This window comes from Aplidium turbinatum, chromosome 6 (genome assembly GCF_918807975.1).
Source record: "Aplidium turbinatum chromosome 6, kaAplTurb1.1, whole genome shotgun sequence".
Taxonomy (NCBI): Eukaryota; Metazoa; Chordata; class Ascidiacea; order Aplousobranchia; family Polyclinidae; genus Aplidium; species Aplidium turbinatum.
This window is the reverse complement of record NC_137477.1, coordinates 31324851-31332324: the sequence shown is the minus strand read 5'-3', so window position 1 is coordinate 31332324 and position 7474 is coordinate 31324851. Positions and strand designations below refer to the sequence as shown.

Here is a 7474-nt window from a genome sequence, read left to right as displayed (position 1 = left end):
AACCTTTCAAGGTTTTGCCACCTTTTCCTGTTCATTAACGTGCTGGTAGGTCTATATCGATTTTTGTAGTTAGTATCTTTTTCGTCCCGGACGCGTTAATGACAAAAATAAAATGATTGATTGATGTGACCGTGTGTGCCGAACGAAGCATTACACTTTTGCTCTCAACAAGTTAGTTATATACAATGCTTCTTTTAAAAAAATGGTAATGGTATGTAAATGTAATGCAACTCAAATTAAAAATTGACTACAAAATGCACTTTGGGTCAAAATTTAGTTAAAAAAGAAAAAGAATGCTTCCGGGTAGTATCGAACTCATTCCCTCTAGAATAGGAGTCGGCAAAGTATCGCACGCGCCACGGATCAAGTTGAATAAAATTGTCGAATTTAGAACTTATATACGTGCTTTTCGTCTTTTGCTTTGTAAAAGAAAAAGGTGCCTGTATAGTGATGTCATGACCGGTCAAATAGTGTTTCAGATTCAAAGACCGGCGCCGGTCAAATAGCCACTGCCAAAAGATTACTAGGCATGGCTGCTGCAACTGTCTTCAAAATGAGAAAATATTAGGTAGCCTACACAGTTTTAAAAAAACAAGCTGTGACCCTAGCTAGAGAGTATATCTGCCATATCTGGTGCTACGCCTTGCCCATGAGTAGCCAGGGAGTAACGACATTTGAGATGCAACTCCACTTTACCTCAGAGTGAAACATCTGCCGTCAGTTGCAGTTTATAGGCCTAGTCAATGCCCAGGACTGTTAAAAAGTGAGAACTAAATAATTGAGTGGTTTATCCAGCTGTGGTGATAAAACTTGTGGTAGGCTGATCTTTCGTGTGTGACCAGCATGAATAATTTGAGCAGCAGGTCCAGGGTGGTAAACGATAGACCCTCAGCCCTGGCCAAAGATCAAGAAGGAAAAATCCCCATTAGGCTACAGGAAGAGGACCAGTACTTATTACCGGTATTATTCGTGACAACGTCTCATAATACATGTTTTAAACCAATTTAGGTTTTTTCATGCTTTCCTGAGCATGTGTTGTATTTCATTTCATTGAATAACTTGATACTTGGATATTATCCTTGTGCATTTATGATGTGCCGGGAGACAACTGGCGGCTGGGAGACAACTTGCCATCTCAGTGGGATTAGTGGAACTGATTACAACATATTTTAAAGAAGATTGCTCAGCGATTTATCAATGCTTTGAGGTATAACGTACATCTTATTATTATTTACTTGCAAACACAGATTTTTTAATACCCAACCTTCCCATTCCCGGAAGAACATCTGACACATACTTTGCAAATTTATGTATAGCTTATATATAACTTGTGTGATATGAACACCATGCTACTACTGCTAATAAATTCTATTTCATTGCCTTCTTAGCGATAAGAGTGCGGCTATATGAGTGTTTGACAATGTTTGTATTATTTTCAATATCTTAAAAATGTTAAATTCAATTTGTAGGATTCAGCTATCTCCCAGTTTGAAGAAACTCGTGTACCAGCATCCAATAATTGTGTGTTTTGGTAAGTTGTGAATGAGCGTTTGTACAATTTTGACTGATGTACAAGTGAACTTTTGAATTGCTCACCTAAATATGAAGTTGGTAAATGTAAATATGCACTAATTTCAATCTTCGTAGTTTCATTTGTGCCTCATTGCATCTGCAGGGCCCACTCTTGCCAGTGCAGTGAAGTTTCTCGTATTCATCGAAGGCAACCTTGCAATTTAAACCAAGTCGTTTTTTTGTAGCGCTGGCTTACTTCTGCTCATATTACGTCTTTGCAATGTCATATCCAGATAGTGCAGCTGCAAGTCTGGAGTTTATACAGAGGTATGTAAACCTGTAATGTGTTTAATTGTTTATGTATGAGCTAAGGAATAACAATAATGGAACTCCCTCCTTCACAAAGTCGTTCATACCAGTGACAAGCTGGTCTGGCTGGAGTGGGATTCAAATCCACGAAGTTCTTGACAGTGTCTCTCTACTGCAGCTAGTAAGAACTGCACCCATTACCGGAGGGATTGCGTGTTAGACCACTCGGCCATCCAGACTGATTATTAGAGGTGTTAAACTGTTAATACTAGTTATGTACGCAAGTTCCAAGCCACAACTCCAGAGAATGACGATTATTCTAAGGTTTGTGGAAGTGACAACGCATTCTGATCAATTTGAAGGTTTCACACTTTCACTACACGATGGTATTGTGGTGTAGTTACAAACATTGCTAAATATCACGGTCAAATTTGAAAAGATCCACTGATATAACTTGTGTTGTTTCCTCAGATACTTTGCTCGCATTGGGGTCATCCGTCATGACAAGAAAAAGTAGGATGTGCACCCTAAAGTACTCCGACAGTGCAACGAGGTCATGCTTCGGCAGGGATGTTTGTTATGAAGATTGAAGCAAGTCAAGAAATTCACTGTTCAGTCGCTGCTGCTTCATGCTTCGCCGAAATATAGCCTCGGCTGAACTCTGCAGTTAAAAAAGCGAATTCACGTGTTCGTGAAACATCAAACAAATAGCTATACTTGTAACATCTTGAGAAATATATTGTGAAACATTGTCGCCAGTGAGGTCTGCTGTACACAATAAATTTATATCTGCAAATGCACGTGTGTAATATTTACTTGTAGAGAAAGTCATTTTACTCTCATAATGCCGTTTGTCACAAAAACTATTCGGGAAGTTATTTTGCTGCCTGTCCAGAGCAGTAATTTTACTGATCAGAAACATTTAAAAAATGACTATCCGGAGCAGTAATTCTACTGATCACAAACATTTAAAAAATGACTATCCAGACCAGTAATTTTACTGATCAGAAACATTTAAAAAATGACTATCCAGAGCAGTAATTTTACTGATCAGAAACATTTAAAAAATGACTATCCAGAGCAGTATTTTTACTGATCAGAAACATTAAAAATATGACTGTCAACGGAAGTAAAAATACTTCCATTACAGTAAATAAAATTACTACTTAGAAAGTTATTTTGCTGCCTGTCCAAAGGACAGTAAAATTTTTTAACAGTGTAATTGTATTAGTTCGAAATGTTCTTGTTTTAGTGGAAAGCTGCAGATTGTATTATCTTGTAGTCTATCATGTTTGATGTACGGTATGCTAGAGGCAAAAGATAAAAGTTTTTTTTACCTTGTGAACTGTGATACAAAAGCTCTTCGAGCTGTATTTCTAATTTTTATATCTGCACAGTTTTTGCAAATTGCATGTAAAGTCTCGTTGAATTGTAGAGGCTTTTACTTTGCGCAAGCTAATCAAGCAATAGTCACATAGCTTGAACTAGGTTGTTTTAACAATTTTGCACTGGCCCATTTTCATGAAGACATTTTATAAAGCGCACTGAGAACGTGCTTCAAGTGATAACATAATTTATACGGACTACGTTTTCGTTTTAAAGCAACTGTGCAAGCAGGAAGAGCAGCACTTTCTGACCCGTATTTGCGTGTTTCAATCTAAAAAATTACGTTTGAGTGAAACAATTATAACAAATTAGACTGTGTTCTTTTTCGCATTGCTTTTGCAAAAGATGCCGTGTTTCTGTGTTGTTGGTACCAATTGTATTGAACTGTCATCTGCGTGTTGCAAACAATATAGCCTTCTTTTCTTGCAGTCATGTAGTGGAAGTCGTCTTTAAAAAAGCAGCAGTATATGAAAGCAGCATCATAAAGTTAAGGTAGTTCAGATCTTGGCCGTCGTCGTGTAAGCCTCTGGGGCCGAGGGTTTATCCTTTTACCACCCCAGATTCACGATGTTCCCGGACTACACTGGAAGACTACGGTACTAGAGAGCAGCCAGTCTTTGGTTTCATCATCCATGACACGCAGACCTTCCACTCCGTTAGGTGGCTTGAAGATGGAGCAGTCATTGATGATGTGGTCTGCGGTCTGTTCCTCGGCACCACATTCAAAGGAGGAGGAAGAGGCCATTCCCCATTGGTGCATGGTTGAGCGGAAAAGCCCGACGCCCGTACGGAGACGATTGAGTCGCACCTATGCCTGTCTTGGTAGTGTTAGTAGACCGATGGGGCGTGTGTCGGCGTCGGGGATGAACGAATAAAGTCTGGTATCAGTTGACTTCCATTCAGAACTCCATTTATGGTCCGCCCAAGCAGCCGCAGAGATGTCTTGTACATCAGCTTCGTTGATAAGAAGTTGAGCGGCTGGCACGAATGGGTGTCTTGATTTCAGTCGACGGGGGTGCTCGTTTGGGAGAGCAGAGATTTTGTGGTGGAGAAGGTGGTGAGGCTCCAGTGCCCGTCGACCGAGGGACAGAGTGACTTCTTCGCGACAAAGCTCAGTGGGTTGGATGCCAGCGAGAATGAGGAAATTGTCCAATGGTGTGGGACGCAGGCATCCGGTCACTGTGCGCAGAGCGCTGTTTATGGCAGTGTCGATTTGGCTGTGCCAAAAAATGGCGAGGTTCATGGATTTTCCCTTAACTTTCTGAAAAGTTGTAGTGGACTTTTACAAACACAAACATGAAAAAAATAATGACGTCACACGGTCGCGCTGGGCGTTTCTATGGTTACCAGTGCCCATTTTCATAAAAATTGTCATATTTCGAAAACCACTGGAGATTAAAAGATAAACGTTACATCAAAAGCTGCAGAAGTGGCATGTTTATATCTGCTCTAAGAACACTTTTTATTCTAGGTCTACTTGAAAAATGTTTATAAGCAAATAACTCAATTTTACTATTTTTTCGTAGTAGGGGAGATGCAGGACCTATTAAACATTTTTTTCTTTTTTGCTCTCATTTCTTCAGCTTATATCAAAATAAAATAAAAATTTTAGAGAATACGGCCAAGGTCTATGTTTATTGACTGTGTAAATATCTTCGTAATCGAAATTATTTTTGTGAGGTTAAAGCTTTTACAGAACCAGGCTCAAACCCTAACACTTTACGTTCTTTACGGGGCGAGGCACGAAATATCCCTCAACACGTAGTCTACTTTCCCTTTCCCCGTACTCTCATCATAGTTGCAGACGGCAACTTTAGCTCTACGAACCACAGGCTTCCCTTTCCTAATTTGTGGGACCACCTCATGCACCCTTCAAAGTTGATACTTTCCACATTTACCAATGTCTTGGAGAGAACCCACCACTACAAGTTGACCAGGCTCCAAATTCTCGGCCATTTTTAACCATTTTTTCCGGCCCTGAAGCCCTGGCAAGTAAAAATCGATCCATTTACTCCAAAACTGCTGAGAAAGCGACAAATTGAACCGATAATCCCTTCTTAATTGGTCACGATCATGTGATTTCCCAACTTACAGGCCTACAAACTTTTTTGAAGAGTGTATAATAATCGGTTCTGCCCCTGAAGGACCTAATATACACAAGCAAACATTGAAAAACAAAACATGTTTTTTCACTTTCATTGCAAAAACAAGCACATAAAATAATAATACTTAGTGTCCATAAACATTTTAATTGCCAAAGTAAGATTAATTAGCGTTACCTACATCAATAGCTCTTAACTGGGTAAGAGGCGTCTTCATAAGGGGGGTGTTAAAACTCTTTTCCGCCACGGTCATAGTCCACTATTTTTGTTGAAATGACTTTTGGAGCGTACATGTAATATAATGTTGCTAGAGAAGTAAGCTTTATTTTTAAAACGTACAAACGTTAATTCTTCAAGTATATATCTTACTATTTAGTATCTACAGTAGAAAACCGCAAGGACTTAAACTATGAGGACCAAAACAAAAGGCCAAACAAATGCCAATCGGAAAACTAAAAAAGACCAAGCGTCCAAACAAAAATAGTCCGGCCAAACACTTTTTAAAAACCACGAATTTCTGAAATTTGGCCTTAAAAAGACCAATCTGGCAACTCTGTCTCGAGAACGTGATTTTTGTTTTGCATTCAATTTGAAATCTGCATGCTTTGGTTCAACGGCTTGGTTCCATTTGCGCCACCCTGTTGTAAAAGAGCGGCGAATTGTAGTATCAACGCATGCTGAGTTGCCAAGTCAGCAAATTTTGCAAACGAACAGTTGTTTCGAATATTGAAATTAAGAGAGCGAGGTGGTTCTGCTATTAACATTTTCAATTTCTACGCATAAATTCGTTGCTTCTGAAAGATTTTATCAGAATTGTAAGGCATGCATGGAGAGTACGCCACTGAACACCGTGCATTTATTGTGGAAGATCTGTCTTCCATCCCAAGGTAAGGGTACCATATGTCATAAATGCCCATACCTATAAACATAATAGCCTAGCCTTTGAAGTAAATAAAATCAGTTAGGTTGTCGGTGCTTTGTCTACTGCACAGTAGGCCTATAGCAGCCACAGATTGAAATAGTAAAGTACCGTACTGAAATTTTCTGCAGGCTACAGAGTGTCTGTACCTTGGGCCGCGAGTTGTTTACCAAACTCACGTTTTGGTCGCGCTCAGTTTGGGAACCACTGACGGACCAAGCTAATAGCACGAAAAGATAGCGGATCCAAGTCATCATCCGCTCCGATAGCTCAGTTGGTTAGGTGCCCGACTTTGCAAAAAAACTGCATGACCAAGTGGCGCCGATTCGACGTGTGCGCTTGAGCAACGTATTAAAGGATATTCAGCGGCATCTGGAGTAATTCACAGATATCATTCCAACAACTGGAAACTTTTTACTGTGAAACACGGTGACTGGGTCTGCGTCAGTGGTTCAAAGCCTGTAAGATGTGAAATTCCCAGGATTAAGCGCTCAAAGAAGCTTCGACGATAAAGAAACAATCGCATCGTTCTATGACTACGTCATTTTATAACATTGGTGTTTACATTTTTCTTCTGTTTTGAAACAGACCTATATCGGTGACCGTGAATAAAATCGAGCACGATCTCTCTTCAAGGCCCCCGTCGTGTTGATCCCAAAAAGTCAACAGGGAACTGAAATCTGCTCTTTCAAAAAAGCTGCTATTGAGCAATATCAGTAGCCTACCTTAGTTCATTTTTGATGATGACATCACAAACAATACATGTTAAAACAGGGCAGCGGGTCGAGAAAAAGATAGAAGAGTGAACGATGATTGCAAACACGTGCTAAAGACTGAAGTAAAATAAGAAGGTGAAAAAATATGGCATGTTTGCAACACCTTTAGAAAATATTTCGAGAGTGAAAAAAATAAATTACGGAAATCGAAAATAAAATGATCTTTTTATTATTGAATGAGGGAAACACATTTTGATGCATTCACATCATAAAGACTAAGGTAGGCAAAAAAAACTTACAAAACTATACAACGACTGTCCATAATCACAACCATTTCAGAGCAACATAAATTTTGTATCGTGTCTTGCATTTTTGATTCAGACCAGGGGTGGAGAAACCATTTTAAAAGTAGGTGGGCCCAAAGGCGTAGCAGTCAAAGTTAATTAAACTTCTGGGGGGCTTCGCCCCCCAGACCCCCCATAACATTGCTGCATACCTGATAGGCTACTTCAAATCGTTTATAGCCTACA

At 39.6% G+C, this 7474-nt stretch overlaps 1 long non-coding RNA gene across 1 annotated transcript; it reads left to right on the top strand.

Annotated features, from left to right (window-relative positions):
- The first annotated feature begins 396 nt into the window (after nt 1-396).
- Nucleotides 397-3616, top strand: LOC145772289 (uncharacterized). The gene is made up of 4 exons (XR_014289285.1): nt 397-1207; nt 1470-1531; nt 1676-1839; nt 2293-3616. It is a non-coding gene; the product is annotated as an uncharacterized LOC145772289 (long non-coding RNA).
- Nucleotides 3617-7474: the final 3858 nt, after the last annotated feature.